This window comes from Ictidomys tridecemlineatus, chromosome 10 (assembly GCF_052094955.1).
Source record: "Ictidomys tridecemlineatus isolate mIctTri1 chromosome 10, mIctTri1.hap1, whole genome shotgun sequence".
In the NCBI taxonomy this organism is placed as follows: domain Eukaryota; kingdom Metazoa; phylum Chordata; class Mammalia; order Rodentia; family Sciuridae; genus Ictidomys; species Ictidomys tridecemlineatus.
Window position 1 is genome coordinate 93,253,493 of NC_135486.1, and position 20,239 is coordinate 93,273,731.

Here is a 20,239-nt window from a genome sequence, read left to right on the forward strand (position 1 = left end):
AGAGGTGGACCCGTAGGGCGCTTTCTACGGGAAATCCAGTAGAAAGAGGAAAAACTAAAAGCTCTTAGGAAGGGATTGGAGGCGGTGCCTGGGCAGGGCGGGGCGGATGGGCACCGACGACAGACAGAGGGGGATGGTCGGAGCCGGAGCCGGAGCCGGAAGGGCGGAGCCGAGGGGGCGGGACAGAGCCAGCCATGGGCGGGCCTGAGCCCGGACAGGGAGGGCTGGGGAGGAGCCTGCTAGGAGCCGGGTGGAGCGAAGGCCCATGGGAGAGCTGACTTCTCTGGGTGGAGGACCCGCCTTGAGACCCATAAGCACCTGGTGGAAAGCAAAGGCTCTTTCTACACGTGGAGCACTTTTAATAAACACGTGAGGGGAAAAAGGCGGTGTGTGTGGAAAAACTAAATCAGAACCCTGGCGCCCTGCTCTAACCCCCAGGCAACGGCGTGTTTGCTGTGTTTCTGGGAGTCTCTGTGTCCGTCTTTTGAATTCCCTCAGCCTGGGCACAGGCTTTGGGCAAAGATCCTATTAGAGATGTGCTTCCTAGGTGTGCACGCCCACGAAGCCCACGGGCACGCAGCAGAACATCCCGTCAGCGCCGGCGCCCAGGGTCCGTGGCGGAGGCGGGGCGCCGGAGCCGGGGCGGGGCGCAAAGGATGGGGCGTCTCTCCTGCTGCGGCGCTGGGGGCGGAGCCGTGGTGGGGGCGGAGCCGTGGGGGCGAGGGCTCGCGCTCTGCTGTCTGACCTCCCGAACGCCGGGTCCCATGACGTCACTCCGCCGTGACGCGCACGCTGTAGGAAAACTGTAAGTTTGCGAGGATTCTTGCAGCTCCCTGGTTTTGTGGTGCTCGCTGGTCGCTGGCACTTCTGCGGCGGTGTTGGCTGTGGGCGTTTGAGTCTTGGAAGATCAGGAGAGCCGCTGGACGTGGCGAAGGGACAGGTGCCCGCTCAGAGCGGGAGCGCGCCCTTCTGGGAGGGAGGCACCAAGGTGCGGGCAGGCGAGGCCTCACCCTCGGGGCAGGGTCTGCACCTTTTTCCTCAGGGGCGGGGAAAGCCTGAGAGCTAGTGGGACCTGGAAATGGACAGCCCTTTTACAAATTCCTTAGTGAAGGGATTCAGATTTCTACTCTTCATCTCCTCAGTCCTTCAATTAGACATGTTAAGTCGAGGATGGAGAGTGACTTCAGAGACTAGGAATCTTTATATCCTGGTTTCCTGTGGGATTCCGCAAGGGCCCAAATCGCTGAGGACAAGTTCTAAGTCAACCACCTGCTGCCTCAGTTTCTTTTTTGTGTCTAGTGGATGGAAAGCAGCCTCTGTCCTCCTAATTGAATCCCACAGGACCAGGAATGTTACAAGAACACATGAGATAACACAGGCATGGAAAATGCTACAGAAGGCTTACAAAAATAATTGGCTGTTTGAGGTATGTGGTAGTCGTTGGCCATTGTAGATAGAGATCTTGCACACAGTTTTGCCCCCTCTCATCCTCAACTCCAAGCCATCTAACTGTGACTCTTAAGTCTGATGGGTTATCTGAGTTATTGTCTCAGAATTTTGGATCAGGAATCAAAAACTAACTGGGATTTATCACAGTGATCTTGGTAATACAATGCTCCCCTTTGTCTGGGTTTTGCAGAGAAAGCTTTTTGCATACTGAAACTAGCATGTTATACTCAATACACGTACACCGAATTTTAGGAGTTGTTGCTATGTTGACTTGGAATATTCAGTTATACCATCTGACTACTTGAATAGTTTGGCTAACTCTTGCCGGGGATTAGTACATTATTGATGAGTTAATACTAATTTATAATACTCTCAGACCCAGGGACAAATATTTGTTAAGTATTGAAGGGAGGAATATAGCACATTGGTGTGTATTTATATAGGGCATTAAGAGATTACATTTCTGTAAATTCATTTCAAGAGTGTAATAACCTTCTACCTGTTGGAAGGAGCCTTAGAATCAGAAAGCAGGGCTAATAATTTTTGTACCATTTACTAGTTTTGTGTTCAAAGACAAGTCACTCAAACCTGAAACTTTGTTATCTCTAAAATGTAAGATGATTGTATAGCTGTTGTTCCTTTTTCAAGGGTCAGATGAGATCATGAGTATGGAAATGAAAGGCTTTCTAAGTATGATATTGTTATTAAGAGATTTGCATCAGTTCCTACCCTGAATGAGAAGTGTGAATTCAAAAGTCAGGTTCTAAGTCAGAACTAGAAATATAGCAGCGAAGAAGACAGTCTCCAACCTAGCAGAGCTCCTGTTACAGTTGGGATATAGACATCAAAGAATAAGTCCATAAAATAATTTTAAATAGGAGTAAGTACAGTGGAAAAAAAGAAAGGTAAGAGGAAAGTGAGGAACAGGGAAGGTTGTTTAGGTAGGATCTGTCCCGGGAGGCCATTTAAAGGAGGGGACAGTTTAATCTATTGAGTGAGGGGAAGAGCTTGAATAATAACATCTCAGGAAAGGATAATAGTAGCAGTGAATGCTTTAGTAGAGCTTACATATGTAAGTACTATTCTAAACTCTAAATTCTTACAACAGTCACATGAAGTAACTAATACTCTCTCCAGGAAACAGACAAAGATGCCCAACTGAAATGTGGTAGAGACTGTAAATTTGGGCAATCTGACTTCCTAGTCCATGCTTCATATGTTTCTACCCCAGAGCTCAGGACAGAGCTCTGAGGTGGAAACAAGACAAAAGTGGTTGAAAAACAGCAAGGTGAGAGTGTTCAGAGCACAGTAAGAAAGGGAGAAAGTTGTGGCAGATGAGGATGGAGGGCCTGCTAGGTTAGGGGGCGGCCTTTGTAGGCTGTGTTAAAGTAAAGATATTATTCTAAGTGTAATGGGAAACTGGAAAGTTTGCATCAAGGAAGTGGCATCTACTTTAAGCTTTCTTGTATGGAGAATTAACTGTAGAGTCAGGAGGTAGGAATGAAATAAAAATGGTGAGATACGCTATTGCTTACCTCTTGGGGGCCAGATGGGTGGTACTGTAGGCTAGGGCTAGTAATTGTGGAGATGATGTAAGTGTTAGAATTTGAAACATATTGACAGGACTTGTTGGTGTGGAGTGGGAGGAAAAAGGAGAAATAATAAATTCTCAGTTTAAGCTGGAACAACTAGGAGGGCAGTGGTGTAGTTTACTAAAATGAGAGGATGTGGAGAATAGGATTTGAGAGGAAAAGTATGAATTCAGTTTGGATAAGTTTTAGATGCTTGTTAAACATATTGATAATAATATAAATGCTAGTAATAATAGTGTAAGTGTAAATAGTGTTCTAGGCAGAGTTTTAAGTACTTTTGTGTAATTAATTTGTTTAATCCTCAAAATAGTTGTGTGGGGTACCAGCTATTTTGGGGGGAGGGGTACTGGGGATTGAACTTGGGGGGCACTCACCACTGAGCCACATCCCCAGCTCTATTTTATATTTTTTTAATTTATAGTCAGGGTCTCACTGAGTTGCTTAGCATCTCACCTTTTTTGAGACTGGCTTTGAACTTGCAATCCTCCTGCCCCAGCCTCCTAAGCTGCTGGGATTATAGTTGTGCACCACTAAGCCCAGCCAGTAGGAGTTATTTTTGTTCCTATACAGATGAGAAAATGAAGGTTCAGAAAACTTCCTTAATTTGCCCCATTTGTGAGTGGGGAAGTTGAGATTCACCCCCAAGCATTCTCTGGCTTTGGAGTACATGCAATTAATTTCTATGACTGCCTCCCTGTGGATGAGGTGACTAATATGAATGTGGAGTTGAGAGTGGTCAGTGTTGGAGATACACATTTATATTTCTGAAGAGAAAACCTGCTTTCTTTTCCCTTATCTAAGCCTGGGGTGGCAGTGGGAGAAAAAAATGTAAGGAGTGGGGCTGTACTGATAGATTTTTCATTATTTGATTGGGTTCCTGCAGGAAAAGTCCAGTCTTTTCCCACTCGTTCCCCCACTATAGGTTCCATGAGGGCAAAGTTTCTCTCTTTAACTTCTCCATCTCTAGTCCTTATACATTGCCTGTATGTAATTTAGTTGTTAAGGATGACTTTATATGAAAGGCATTTAATTAGGTTTTGAGAGTTCAGAGAAGAATAACTAGCTCTCTTCCTGGAGGAGCATAATATGAGGTAAAACCTGTGGGGATAAAACTACAGTAGACTAAATGCATAAATACATGCTGATTAGTTCATTTTGGTTTTCTGCACACCCCTATCCCTACCCCACGACTTGAGAGATGGGGCATGAAAAGGGCAAAGGAGCAAAAGAATGCTTAAGTAATTGCAGGAAGAATTTAAGGCTCCCCAAGAGTCCTTTTCAACAAAAGAATTACTCAAAATCTTGCATATTTTACTACATTTGCATTAGTTTTATTTGGCACTGATATGATTTTTACCAAATGAAATAAATTGTGATATTTGACTATCATTGTGGAGCGATGATGAGTTTTTCCAGTTCTATTACCTCAGTGTTGACAGGGCTCAAGAGTGAAATAGGGAATTGGCTTGAACTGTTGCAGTTTGCATAATAGAGGGTCATGGAAGAGCGGTGTGAGAAGCAATTGGGCAGGTTTCTGCTAATTCAAGTGTATCACACCAAATTTCCACATATTGGAATAAGTTTGAATTTCTCTGATCCAACTCTTTAACATTAAGGTATATTTTTTTGTTGTAAAAAGGAAATCTGGTAACATGTGTCATAGGTGGAGTTATAGTTTGCCTCCCTTGTATCTGGAGCATTGTAGAACTAGACTAGACTAGATAACCCCCACCCCTACCACCAATGTGTCTTGTTTCTGTAAATCAGTTTCAAGCATACCACAATCTTAACACATTTGTCACAATTACCTAATATGAGTATTTTAAATTTGAACCATTAAAAATTATTTAAAATTGTACTATTATAAATTTTATAATTAAATTCAGAGTTTTTTCTTATAATACACAAAATTATATTTTCTTTAGCTTTTGAAGTTTTTATTGGAAGAGTTGATCTGAATAACCAAGTTCATCATTGCTCCAACAGGAACCCTCTACAAATATAAATGTAGAAGTGTGCCATCTCATTTTGTAGTTCACAGAATTTTAAATCTGTTTGTGTAGCTTCCCTAATTCAGTGGACTTGAAATGATTGGTATTTCTTTATATCACTTTTGTAATTAGCTTCCTTAAGAACATCAGATACCCATATATAAAATAGAATACCCATATATATAAAGTAGAATTAACTATTGGCCTGTTGACTGCATAGGCTTTGTGAGGGCAGATTGGTGATTATTTGTGTCAGGTAGCTCTCGGAAGAGCAGGTATGAGGGTAGGTCCTATTTGAAGACAAAAGAAGCCACTCTAACATTGAAGATGTGAAATATAGCATCCTAGATAATGAATAAAATTCAAATTTCTTTAAAAATTTATACTTGTACAAGCAAAATTTAAAACTCCTTTAATGTTATTGTCACAAACACCCTGTAAAATATGTAAGGCTTACATGATCTTCATTCTATATTTATGATATAGATATATGGAAATTTTATCTTACTGAAAACAATGTGTATAGCCAGTGATGGAACATACCAGGCAGTTACATGTAGTTCATAAGATTCTACTTCTGGTAGTTAGCTTTACTTTTTGCATATTACCTTTTTGCTCATGTATATTAGAGGTGATAACTAAACACTAGTTTTTGTATTTTTGAAACTGTAAATGTTTGACTAATTTAAGTAATTTGTATAAATTTAAATGATTTATGAATTGTGATTCATAATTTCTTAGAAATTAAGATCTCTGGTTTGATTTTTTTTCAGGTAAACACTAATGGCTAATACTTAGGAAATCTGGGTGAGACTAAGCTTTAGTGACAGGTCGACCAAGTTATCATCCCAAAAGAATGATCAAAAGCAAATTTCTTAGTATTAAACACAAAAAGTTATCCCTTTCCTGTTGATGGAATGCATAGATTAATCATAGCTACCTACTGTAACTATAATTCTCTTTGAGTTGATATCCTCCCACAGGCAGCATTTGTTTATTTGGTTCTTATGTTTCAAAGCTGCTAGTTTCAAGCTCCATTCTGAGCTACCAGTCTGTAGGGAGGTAAATGTGAGATAAATATTGGAATCTGGTACTATGAATTCAGACTGGTACGAGGATAATTTTGTTTCATCCAGCCTACCCTGGGGATTTTGCAATGTTTAGAGACATCTTTGGTTGTCATAACTGTGTGTTGGGCATTTAGTGAGTTGATGCCAGAAATGTTACTAAACATCCTAGAATTCATCAGATACCCTATCCCACACTGAATAAATATTAACCAGTTTAAAATGTCAGTGCTGCTGATGTTGATAAATTGTATAATCTCTTAAACACTTCATTTTATTTCATTCCTTCTTTCCGGTCCTCCCCCCTCACATCCTATTCCCTTCCTGTGTTATGTTTCTATCACTGGGACAGAATATCTGAGATACAATTATAAGTTAGGAAAGACTTCTTTTGGCCTAGGGTTTCAGTGTGGGTCAGTCTATGGTTTCTTGGCCCATTGCTTTGAGTCTGTGGTACATCATGGTGGGGAGTGCATAATGGAAGACATCTACATACCTCATGGCGACTGGGGAACAGAGAGCGGGGAGAGAGGGAGAAAAAGGATGAGGTTCCAACATCTCTTTCAAGGTCATGCTGCAATGACCAGATTTTCTTCCACTACGCCTCATAACCTAAAATTTACCCACTTCCCAGGAAGGCCATAGGCTGGCGACCAAACCTTTAGCACGTGAACCTTTGGGGGGCATTTAAGATTGAAACCATTATTCTTTTATATTCTCTTTTTATTTTATATTATGTTATATTTTCTTTTCATCTCTCTCTCTCCTGCCTGTCTCCCTCTTTCCCTCCCTTCTTCCATTTACTCTTTCTGCTTTCCCCACTGGAGGTGGTAGTTTTAAGTGGCAAATGCCAGAACTGGAACAAAAGGTTTTGTCGTGCTGCTTTTAGTTTGTTGGATAGCTGGGCGAATTTTGATTCATTTACTGCATAGAAAAACATTCTTGAAACTAGTTATAATAACCTTAAATATTTTTGGTTGTCACTGTATCTAGTGCTTTTGTGTAATTTTTTTAACTGTGAAAAAAATCTTTTTACTAAAATTAACTTAATTTGGACATTATACAGTCTTGGGTTATTGCTAGTATGAATTTCCTTCTTTTTTTTTTGTAGATACTGAATTAGCTATCTTTTTTTTTTTTTTAAATATTTTGTCTGGGGTGAGGAACACTGTGCTTTATTATTTTTATTTATTTATTTATTTTTTTAAAATTTTTTTTTCTAGAGAGAGTGAGAGAGAGAGGGGGACAGAGAGAGAGAGAGAATTTTAACATTTATTTAATTTTTCTTAGTTCTCGGCGGACACAACATCTTTGTATGTGGTGCTGAGGATCGAACCTGGGCCACACGCACGCTAGGCGAGCGCTCTACCGCTTGAGCCACATCCCCAGCCCTAAATTAGCTATCTTATAGTTAGTAACTTGGTTGTTTTTCAAAGATCCTTTTTACATTAGTTTTCATATGTTATTGTCACAAACACCCTGTAAAATATGTAGGGCTTACATGATCTTCATTATTTGACAGATAAAGAAACAGACATAGGTCAAATGACTGTCCATATTGTTGGAGCAAGTTAGTGACAAGAGCAGATCTAGGATTTGGAGATAGGTTCACCCTTTTAAAGTCACCAGTTATTTGTTATCCCATTTAATGTTCCTAAAAACCCTATGCAATAGAGTAATTATTCCTACTGCATAGATAAGAAAGCTGGTTTAAGGAGATTAAATAGTATATTCAAGGTCCCCCAACTCATAATGTAATTTTGACTGTTTCCATTGAGTTATTTTGCCTCTTGAGGTATTCTTCTTCAAAAAATAAAATTGACAATTTCTGTATAAATTCATCTAATCTATGATTACATGACTAAATAGGTTTCTGGGCACATAGTCTAATTTGCCAGTTGAATCAGTTGGTAAATTGAGTGTTTGTAATACAGTTCAGATATGAAACTCTGGAAGTTCACTGAGTTTTGTTTCACCATAAGATAGCACTATTTGCTATTTAGAATATATTTTTTGAGACCTCTGAATCTAAAAGTAGTCTAAGAGATAGCTCTCAGCTGTTTTTTTTTTTTTTTTTTTTTTTTTTGAGCATAGTTAGGGCAGTTGGCCTACATGGTAGGATTGACATTGCCATTCTGATACAGAGGGATTTGTGCAAGGGTTAAGCGCCTCCCATTTATCTCATTTTCTATTTTGAATCCTTTTAGAAAGTGAGATAAATTGGGTAGCCATTGTTTATGTCATGTTTGAGGCTGTTTCTCTCTACTGTAAACTAAACCTCAGACTGACTTGACTTTAACAACAGAGTAAATGATAATAATACAGTTTTTATTTTCTTCCTGAAACATTGAGAGTTTATTTTACTCTAATTGAGCACATCCTTTTTGTGAGGTGTTAGGAACTGGTGATCATTATTTTATTGTTTAGATTGGGGAACTTAAGTGTTTATTAGTTTACTTGAATAAATCCAAGATAGGATTTTGAATTTAGTTTTACAAAACCAAGCTAGACAGTAATTTTCATTAGGTTAAAAAGAATATATACTTAAATATTTAAGCAGTTTTAAGAAGATTATTTGATGTTCTTCAATTCTTGGTTTTAGTGGTTGGATATTGTAATGTTTCATATAGTACATCCATTGGCTGGATTTGGACCATAGATAGTATGAAATTGTGGGTTTTGGAGGAAGGGAGAGAAAGAGTCTGACCTTTGCTAGTGTGCATGTATATTGGGCAAGAAGAATTATACTTTTCCTTAAAAGATGAAGACTCCAAACTTGCCAATATATTGGATTATTATAAAAAATATTTTTCTTACCTCAGTGAAGAAAAAAGTTCATATCCAAATACTCATGTTATTTATTATATTATGGAATGAAGAGATCACTATACAATATTGCTGAAACAAAGCTGAATTTTATACTTCCTAAGCAAGGGAGAACTATGCTTGGAGAATACTGTCCTCCTAGAAGGCAAAAAAACATGTTCTTATATAAGGTTTTGAGGAAGCATGGAGTTTTAAGATTGGATGATTTTCAAAAGTCAGATAGTTTAAAGATTGGATGATTTTAAGCTTGGAGTTTAGAGACTGACTGACTTTGAGAAGGTTACTGAATCCAGGAAGTTGCTGATTGGCTTTCTGATGACTATTGAGGAAAGATTGTATGAGGATATGGCGGAGATTAATTCTTTGTTATCTAGTTCCTCCTCCTTTCATTCTACAATTAGAACCCCGGTGGTTTAGCTGGCAGCATGGTTACCCACTCTAGGTTTCATCTTTTTCTGATGACAGGTATGACTGCTTACATTTGGGCCAATTATATATGAACAGAAGTGAAATATGCAGTTCTGGATTGGCTTTTAATGGTGCTTGTCCTGGATTTCATCTGCTGATTCTCTTTCCTCTCCCACTGACTGGAAAGCAGCAAACAGAATGGCAACAACTGTCTTGAACTCAAATAGAAGCCCTGTCCTGAGGATATTAGCCCTGGATGACCTTGTGGAGAAAACTAACTACTACTTGCTCTCCCCCCAGCCACCTGTGTATCTCCATGTTGTTTCATGGAAGAGAATACATTTTTTTGTTTGTTTGAGCCATTGTATTTTGGTATCACTTATTACAACTGTTTAGCCCATACCCTATAAAATGCCAAAATTTAGTACTTGAAATGGGTTACTCCATAATAAAAAGCTTAAATGCATGGCATTGGCTAAGTGGTTGTCTGACATACATTTAAAAAAAAAAAAAGTCAAAAAAACCACTGACCCTTATTTGTATAGTGGTAAAATATTTGGTGAAATTGTCACCTTTGAGAATTTTTATAAGGCATCAATTTCTCTATCCAGTCTATATCTCCAGGGAGGTAGTTAGAAAGAATCAGATTACTAATACCAGTTGAGTCTGCTTGCTTCTTTAGTGAGGATTATAAGAGGGCATCAAATAAGGGGCCAGTTAGTTTGTATTTAGAGTTCAAAGGGATTCTGTAGTTTATAGCTATTGAAGTTTCTTTTTTCCCCCCATGGTCTGTAGTCTGAACTGACTGTAATGTGGGGCATTGCAGGGTTGGAAAAAATTTCTCCTGTGTGCCAAACAGTAAGAGGTAAGCTTGTCATTTTCAAAAACCTTCTGCTAGATTTTCTTGGCTCAACCTTGGAAGCTATTGGAAGCTAGTCCAGGCAAAAATTAAAGTAAGGATTTGCTTTTTCACCTGAACCAGTCAGTTGAACTAAGTAAAAACTACAGTTTCAAATACAAAGTTTTAATTCCCTATAACAATAAAGGTGTATTTCTTACTCATGATATGTTGGCTGTGGCTATGTTCCACATCCTCTGTTACACCCAAGATTTAAACCGAAGAAACACTGCCATTTTTTGGCGGGGGGACATTACCATTTTGTGACAGGGAAAAGAGAAGTGGCAGAACCAGCTTCTTGTAAGTGACTTATTAACTTTTGTTTTTGTTTTATTGGCCAAAACAAGCCAAATGACTAAGTCTGAAATCAATCTGGTAAGAAGAACGGCTCAAGTCACATGGCCAACCCTGATGTCATTGAGGTGGAAAAATCCTCTTGGTGTGAATCACATGACTTCAAGGCAGCTAGCTGTAAATCAAGAGAAAGAGGGATAGGTCTGCCACTGATGCCAGAAAATAAAGAATAGAGTTGACAAGTTTAATATCTATGACAAACAAAATCTTTACTTGTGGTTACTTTCATGTGGCACTGACAGAAGACAGACATATTGAATTTTTGAGATGATTAAGTTGTCAGAAATCCAAAACGTTTGGTTTGCAAAAGCCTGTGTTGTTTTGATGTTGTTTGACACTTAGTAGTCAATAATCCTTAGCTCCCAAATTTGCACCAGCAGGAAGTAGGCAATTGGATCTTTGATTCCCTGTTGAAGCACGTTCTCTTTGTGTCCACTTCATATACGGCCAGAAAGAATAATGGAAAAGAATCTTTCAGTGGCCAAGACAGGGCTCTCAAAGACAAATGGAAAAGGAAATTCTCTTCAGAGACCAGAACCTGAATTTAACCAAAAAAAAAAAAAAAAAAAAAAAAAAAAAAACTTTTACAAAAAAAGCTGGAGCATGGATTCTTTGCAATTCTTTTCCAACAGTATTTCATTGTTGATAAAATAAGGTATTTGGTATTCTTTTCAGAATGTAAAACTTAATTGTATTTGACCACTGAGTATTGGATGTGATGGTGATAGTAAATAGCAAAGATTACTACTCTATTAGTTTATAGGTCACTGGATAGAGAAGGAGCCACATGGATACCTGTTGAAGAGGGTTGTCATCACCCAGAGATTCTAAACTTTGAAGAGATTCCAGAAATTGAGTGGAACTTCCAATTAACTCATGTGAAAGGAGATGACTGTTGCATAGGGGGAAGAAGCATGCACTCCCATCTCTGATATTTAGCTAGGCATGTAGGTCCCTTCTACCCTACCTACCTCTCTGTCTATATAAATCTTATTTATCAGGCTCCTTATTGCTAGGTAAAGTCACTAAGCCAATTTCTAAGTTTTGGCAGTAGGGTGAGAGTGGAGCTGTGATGTATGCTACTTTTAAAACACATTAGTAATAATTAAAAAAAAAAACCTGCTTGTCTGTCATACTCTTTTGCCCATCTCCTTTCCTATTCATGAATTGTTCGTGAGCTAGCCAGCAGTGGTGGTACCCTAAGGAGAGGTAAGATGAGACATGTGGGACCTTAGTCTCTGAATGATCTTGCAGAGCAGAGCTATCTCCCTCCCCTGGACCACTTGTCTGAGCTTGTACTGTCATGAAAGAGAGATGAACTCCTCTTTTTTTTTTTTTTTTGTAGTCATTGTGTTGTTGGTCTTGTTGTATAGCATTTTAGCCTATATTTTAATTGATACAGATGACAATGCTTTAAGTGATAAACAAGCATAGGAAGTTAGATTTGTAATTATTCTTGTGTTTTTTTTCAGTTGAAGTTTTTCATTTTTACATTTTTTTGGGTGATGGTACTGAGGATTGAACTCAGGGACACTTGACCACTGAGCCACATTCCCAGTCCTATCTTGTATTTTATTTAGAGACAGGGTCTTACTGAGTTGCTTAGTGCCTCACTTTTGCAGAAGCTGGCTTTGAACTCACCAAAACCTCCTGTCTCAGCCTCTCCAGCTGCTAGGATTACAGATATGTGCCACTGTGCCCGGCTCATTTTCACCTTTTATGAAAATTTATTTTTCAAATTTTTCTAATTATTCAAATAGTTTAAAAATGAAGAAATATTATTAATATCCTTATTATAATTATGTGTCTTCCTTTTCATTTTCATAAGTATATTTTATATATTTATTTTAATTTTTTTATCCTGATAGTTTCACATGGTGTCTATTTTGTTACTTTATTAGAGTTCTTACTCTTGCAAGTTATTGTTACTTACAACTGAGTCTTTTCATATTTAAAATTTTTTATTGTTTGTTACTATGGACCCAATCCCCCCTCCCCCCAAACTCATGTGTTAAAGACCTTACCTGCCATGTAACAGTATATCAGAGATGGGACCTTTAAGAGATAATTAAGTTAAATAATGTGGTAAGGATGAAGCCCTGATCAGATAGAATATTCTTAATCTTAAAATGTTTGTTTCTTGGCTTCTGTAACATTATTCCTTCCTGATCTTTTTTCCACTTTTTGTGTCTTTTCTGTCCAGAAGAGGGCCCTAACCAGAAAGTGACCATGTTGGCACCCTGATCCTAGGCATCCCAGCCTCCAGAACTGTGAGACAGTAAGTTTCTGATGTTTAGACAATCTTGTTAAGTTTCTGTTGCTGTGGTATTTTGACCTGATTACGACAGAGCCCAGGCTTTTGACTATTACATCACATAGACTTTTTTCCTTGGATCATACTGTCAATAGCAAGTGGGACTCGGAAGAAGAAGCCAAGAAAAGTAGAAAGAACATCAAGAAGAAATTATATTACACAAGACAAATATTTTGAGGTTAAAGATGCTGGTATTGAATTAACAAATACCAATAATTTGTATGAATTTTCAGTTCAGAAGTCCTCTGTGCTTTTGGGAGAGCAGTTTTATGCTCGTAGGCAACATACAGGTTGAAGAGGGTTAAGTAGTGGATGTGGGAGGACAATAAATATAGCTTAAGCTCTTTCTAAGACAGTTGGCTGTGAAGAGAAAGAGGCAGGTAGGACAGTGGTAGGAGAGAGACATAAAGTCCAGGGTTGTATATTAGTCTCATTTGTTCATTTGTTTTATGATAGAGATACTTATGTGCAGAAAGGGAAAATTAGAAGAGAAATCAAAGACTTGTAGTGGGTAAGTGGATAAATCCCTAAGAAGGTGGATGACTTGAGTTCCAGGACAGTGATTAAAGGTTAGCTTTGAACAGGAAGAGGGACACCCTTCCTCCATACTGCCAGGAAGGAGGTGAGAATGTGTGTGGTTGTTCCTCAGTGAGGGAGGAAACCAAGGAAGTCTGACCTAATAACCTTTCTTTTGTTTCTGGGGAGGTGATGTCATTTACTAAGTGAAAGGGGAGTAGGAAACTTGAAGAAAGTGGTGGAAGTTTGAAATTGATTGTGTGAGAAGTAAGGGAGGGAGCTGATAAGGAACCCAATGAAGGATTGATGGGCAGCAGTGAGACGGGCTGAGATAGGAGGCCATGTATATGCAGAGTTCTCACTCCTTGTGAATGGGGGCTTTTATAAAAGTGATCTCTAGTCCAGATCTGGGAAGTCCATCTTTAGGTTGATCCTTAGGTGTGTAGTAGAAGGACAAGCCAACAAGAGAGTTAAGAATGTAGGGCCAGAAAGTGGGCAAAACCTGGCACTCAGATCCTAGGTTATACTGGATTAGCAGTGAAGTTTGGAGTATAGATAAAAAGTTGGGAAAAAGAAGGGAGGGAAAGTGGATAAAAACTTGAAGCATAAAGAGATTTAAGATCAGATATGGTTCAATTGATCATTCATTCATCCACACAATAAATATTAATTAAGCACTTATCTCCTAGATACAGTTTGAGGTGCTATGGCTACCTAGATCAAAACAGAGCTCAATTCTGGTAGGAGAGTACATCACACACACACACACACACACACACACACACACACACACACACTTACACGTAAATTTCAGATGGTAAAAAGGTATTACAAAGAAAAATGAAAAAGAACAAGCGATAGAATGATATAGACACTGTTTTGAATAATGTGTTCAGGGAAGAGGCTCTCAGATGTGAACTCTGAGCAAACACTTAGATATCATCAGATACACAGCAATGCAGATGTCTAAGGAAGAGTTTTCCAGGGTAAAGTAATAGCACTTAATCCCACAAAGACTGTGGGGCTTTGCTTGAGGAGCATCCATGGCACTGGGAGGTATGAGTGAGGAGAATGGTAATCAACTAGGGGCATGATTAGTGGTAATCAATAGGAGCCAATGAAAGGATTTAGGATTTTACCCATGTCATGGGAAAGCCATTGGAAGGTTTCAGACAGAGGGGTGACACCATCTTTCTTACTTTGCTGAAGGCTCACATTGGCTGCTTTTTGGAGGATTGGCGATAGAAGTCTAGGAGGCAAGAGATTGCAGTCCCTAAGTAACATGCTGGAGTTGGATTTCAGCAGTTGAATGCTTCTGGGTGAAGAATCCTTTTGCTGCTCCTTTAAGCAGAGGCAGTTGCTCCACAATAGGCATTCTTTTCTGTGGATAAAGACCTGACCCTGGCCTTTGCCGAATGCCGCACCCTTTCCTGTTTTTGAGGGCTCCTCACCCACTTCATTATTCATTCTCCTATTTGTCCTCACCTTGTCTTTTCAGATCTGATGTACATCTTGTCTTCCTGACCAAGAGGTCCTTTTTGTTTCTTTTCCAGACCCTTTTTATCACAGTCTTCAGAAAACATACCTGGAAGTTCAGTGTATAAACCAGGGAGAAGTGAGGGGAATGGGGTTGCTCACTTGCAGTTGTCCTTTGACCCTGCAGCCACTCAGACACCTCCAGAAAAGCCCAAGCCTCCCAATTCACAGTGTGGAAAAGCCCTGCATTGAACTGTGACATTGCCTTTCTTGTACTAAGCCATATCTGGGATCACCTTGATTCTTGCTTTTCTAGCTTAACCTGTACCTTCATAATCCTTAGGCACCTAGCTTACTAAATAGTGGCATGTGCATCTCCTGGTACAAGATGGTGCGTGGAGGGCACTCAGAACCATGAGGGAGGCATGTTGCATCTTCCTGTGTGTTTGTTACTCACTGGCTGTTATTTATTAAATTAGTTCAGTAAAAATCAATGTAGCTTCTATTATAAGCTATGGGTTCCATCATTCTCAACAAATTCTTTTATTGACCATAATTAAGGATAGTAAATATTTTATAACAAAAGAAAATAGATGTAATTTAGTGAGTAATATTTGTGTGGATCTTAAAATAATTCTACAATATCAAGAAATTTGCATTTTGCATGGCCCACTTAGGGTTATGCCTTCTCTTTCCTGGGGATGATTAGGTCTTTCTATGTTAGGAACACTTTATTATAAATGGTTAGAATTACCTTTTTAAGTTGTTGAATTTATAATACTGTATTTTTTATGTTTAATGGAGCTATTATAACATTTTTATTCAGTATGGAATTGGACACTGCCATGATTTAGACTATGAAACATCAGGGATTTCTGGCTAAAGGTAAAAATATAAGTATTTTCTTTTAATTAATTTTGATAAATGCCATTAAATCAAGCACTGCTGTCTTACAAAATGCTTTGTAAGAACCAGATGATGGCCTCGTAATTGGAATAGTACTCAAAATAAGGTTGTCTTAGGTCACAAAATAAGTTTCATGCTTTGGATTTTTAAAAGATAGGGCATCATGTGTGTTGTCCTATCCTCTCAAGAAACTCTATGATGATTCCTGAGTTAAGGATATATCTTCAGATACTAGAATAAAAACTTTCTTTGTCAGGACTGTTACCTTTAGGGAATTAATTTAGGGATAGGGGTTTTGCATAACTGCCAAATTATGAAACTAATGAGGACAAGAATTTGGTTATGTTCATTGATAAATCCTTTCTCTCACTCAGACCTCCCAATGTCATGGATGCTCCTCAATAATATCAATAGCAGGTATTTAAATGCTCGGCATTCACATGTTACACTTAATACTTTTTTAGTGAATGAATGAACCATCTTTGATATAGCTGTGGAAGTGATGTTGTCTGGTTTTAGATACAGGAGAGCTTTAGGATTGAAGGAGGGAGCCTTCCTAAGTATGGAGTCACAATGATGTAGCTGTCACTACATGACCTCTTTAAACTAATAGAAATAGCAACACAGCTGTAAGTTTTCTTTAGAGTCTGACTGCCAATTGTCAAGATTGTTTAATTATATGACATACCAATTCTGTCTGCAAAGTGGGGACCTCTGTTAGGTACTTTATTTATAGCAATACAGAATCTGTTGGTGCATGTAACTGCACTGAGATTAGGTGAGGTACATAGAATGGGATAAAGTGCTTGTAAATCATGAACTTATGTCCAGAGTTTATTTAAAAAATAAAAAAACTTCTTACAACTCAATAATAAAAAGATACTCAAGTAAAAATTTCTGAACAGATATTCCTCTAAAGATGATATACAAATGGCTAAAAGCACATGAAAAGATGCTTAGTGTTAATTAGTCACAGGTAAAAAAACAAATCAAAACTACATAGGATATCATACTAAACCCACTAGTTGACTGTTATCAAAAATAGTAACAAGTAACAGATAATGATGTGGAGAAATTGGAACCTTCATATGTTGCTGTAGGGAATGTAAAGGAGAAGCTGCTTTCGAAAACAGCTTGGCAATTCTTCAAAAGGATAAAACACATTACCCAGCAATTCCACTCCTAGGGATCTACCAACGATACATAAAAATAAAAAAGGCACACAAAACATGTACATAGACATCCAGAGTGACATTATTCTAATAATGCATAGTTAGTAAAAACCTAAATATCTATCAGATGAATAAATAAACAAAATGTGTTTTATTCACACTATGGGATATTATTCAGCATTAAAATGAACTGTCATGTGCAACAACATGGACAAATTTCAAAACATTATGCTGAGTAAAAAACTCAAGACACAAAAGGCTATGTGTTGTATGATTTCATTTATATAAAATGTTCAGAGCAGGCCAGTCAATAGGGACAGAAAATAGATTAATGAGTTGGAAGGGTTGGAGGGGAGGAGTGCACAGTGACTGCTAAATAGGTAGAGTTTCTTTTTGAGATGAAAATGTTCTAAAATTGTGGTGATGCTTTCCCAATTCAGTGAATATATTAAAATTGCTATATTGTATACTTTAAAAGGAGGAATTGTATGGTAGGTAAATTATACATCAATAAAGCTATTAAAAAAGAATAAATGAGATAATATGTGGGCATATACTTTGAGTTATTTAAGAAGATACAATTATTATTTTAGTTTGACTCTGAGGCTTTTAATAGTAGCAGGATGACTTAGATGTTTTTCCTGACTTGCAAGCCTGTGATTTTTATGCCATGACTCAACTTTATAAGGCTGTAACTCAGTAATATAAAATATTGAAAATGTTGAAACATAAAAGGAAAACTGCTTGGTCTACTATTTTTATTTAATAGGATTTTCTGAATCAGTTAATTAGCAGTAAGTAGAATATGTCATTTTAAGGAATTAGGTTTTAGATTCATAAAATTTTAGAGCTAGAAGGAACTTCAGAAGTCATCTATTCTTGGCTTTCTCATTTTATTTTGTGAGAGAACTGAGACCTTAGGTCACAGAGTTGAGCAAATTGTATAACTGAGTCATTTCATTATTTTTTTCTGTTGACTGGTTTTGATGCTGTTAGTATTATCAAAACTTAATATCAATAGTAGCTATTTAAATGCATCCTATATATTAGGCATGCTGTTAGGTACTTTATTTACAGTATCTAGGTTAATCTACATGATGATTTATGAAGATAATATATTTTACTTATGTATTAGTTTTCTATTGTTGCTGTAAAATAAAACACAAAAAAACATCTGTGGCTTAAATAGCCTAAGTTTGTTATCTTACCCTTCTTGAGGCCAGAATCCCAAATGAATCTCACTGAAAGTCAGGAGGGCTACATTTCTTTTTGAAGCCATTAAGGGATTGAATCAGTTTGCCTGTCTTCTGCATTTGTAGTCACACCCCCGCCTTCCTTAATTTGTAGCCTCCTCCCTCTTTAAAGCCACTGATGACTGGTTAAGTCTTTCTCATAATGCCATCTCTCTGGTTCTGATTTTTCTGCTCTTCTGTCCCCTTTAAGGGCTTTTGTGATTATTTTAGACCAACTAAGATAGTCCAGGATAGTCTTCTTATTTTAAGGCACATCTGCATCTTTAATTCCATTCCCCCTGGTCATGTAATATAGCATAGTCAGAGATTTTAGGAATTAGGATGTGGGAGGGACAGTATTTTGCCTACCACCGTCATTTAACTAGACGAGCAAATTTAGGTTTAGAGAAGCTAAAGAACCAGATGATAGCCTAGTAATTGGAATAGTACTCAAAGTTGGAATAGTACTCAAAGTTCAAAGTCATAAGAGTAGTAAAATGAAAGAACTGATATTTTATTCTAGGTCTATCATGTGTCATATATATTCACAATAACATGATATTTTCCACAAATACCATTTAGTCCTGGTCTGGAAAAGTAAATGAGTTGAAGATTTAGAATCGTACACAGAGACTGTTAACTAGGTAAGGAGTTTCTTTTTGATGATGAGCTGTGTTCAAATATTATCTCTTTATTTTTTATTTTTTTAATTATGTGTATTTAGAGTAACAACATATTTTAATATATTTAGTGAAATATTTACTATAGACAAGCAAATTAACATATCAGTCATCTCACATAGCTAGCTATCCTTCTGGGTTTTATGGCAGCAAAGAGAAATCTCTAATTAGTATAGTATTAACTATAGTCTTGTTGTACATTGTATTTCTAAGCTTGTTTGTCGTACGTATCTGCAGCTTTGTATCCCTTAACTAAGCTACATCTCCATTTTTTCCTTTCCTCCCTGGGAATCTCCATTTTGTTGTCTATCTCTGTGTATTAAACTTTTCTTCTTAAAGATTCCATTTGTATGTGAGATCACGTAGTATTTGTCTTTCTGTAGCTGAATTATTTCACTTTTCATAATGTCTTCCATGTTCATACACCTTGTAGCAAATGGAAACTTTTTTTTTAAGTTGAATAATAACTCATTATGTATATACACAGATGTAAACACACACACACACACACACAGTTTCTTTATCCATTTGCTATGGTTAGTGTGTGGTTTAATTGTGTTTAATTTCATGTCATTTAAAAGCTTAGTCCCTAGGATGTAATATTGGGAGGTGATGGAACCTTTTAGAGGTGGGACCTAGTCAGACTTCCTTAGGTTGTTAAGGAGTGCTCTTAGAGGGTAGTTCTTTTGTATCCTCTTGAATTCTGTTGGAAGTGTTGTTATGAAAGGAGCAAGCCTGGTTCCACCCAACTTTCTGCTTCCTGGCTTGAGAAACTTGCCCCAACATATACTACCACAGTGTTATCTGCCATGAGATGATGCAGCCAAAGGACAGTTCCCACTAGTGCGTGTGCTGTGCTGTTGTGTTTAAACCTCCCAAATTGTAAGCTAGATAAACCTCTTTTCTTAATAAGTACTGTGTCTTAGGTATTTCATTATAGTAATGAAAAGCTGGCCAATATATCAATCTTCTGTGCATGGACACTTCTGTTGTTGCCATTCCTTGATGACTGTGAATAATGTTGCAGTGAACATGGGAGTATAGATATCTTTATGAGGTAGTGATTTCTTTTCCTTTGGATATATACTCAGAAGAGAGATTTTGGGGTTGGGTCATATGGTAGTAGTGTTTTAACTTTCTTTAGGAATCTTTGAATTGTTTTTCACAATGACTGACTAATTTACATTTCCACCAAATTATACAAGGGTCCCCTTTTCTCCACACCTTCACCAACACTAATGTCATACAGCTTTTTATTATTAAAGTAAAATTATATCAAGAAACTAACCACATTATTCGGGAACAGTTAAAAGCATAGTAGAGAAGTGTATTTATTGATATGGAAGAATGTTTATGAC

At 37.7% G+C, this 20,239-nt stretch overlaps 1 protein-coding gene across 15 annotated transcripts in view; it reads left to right on the plus strand.

Moving 5' to 3' along the window:
• Positions 1 to 685: 685 nt before the first annotated feature.
• Znf438 (zinc finger protein 438) overlaps positions 686 to 20,239 on the plus strand; it is a 168,329-nt gene continuing 148,775 nt past the window's right edge. For 8 of the 15 annotated variants that reach the window (XM_005334293.5, XM_078023448.1, XM_040276845.2 and 5 more), the window contains exons 1-2: positions 686 to 805; positions 12,789 to 12,863. The gene's annotated coding sequence lies outside the window, so the exon portion shown is untranslated. The other 7 variants (XM_040276842.2, XM_078023447.1, XM_021732462.3 and 4 more) reach the window with 5 other exon arrangements.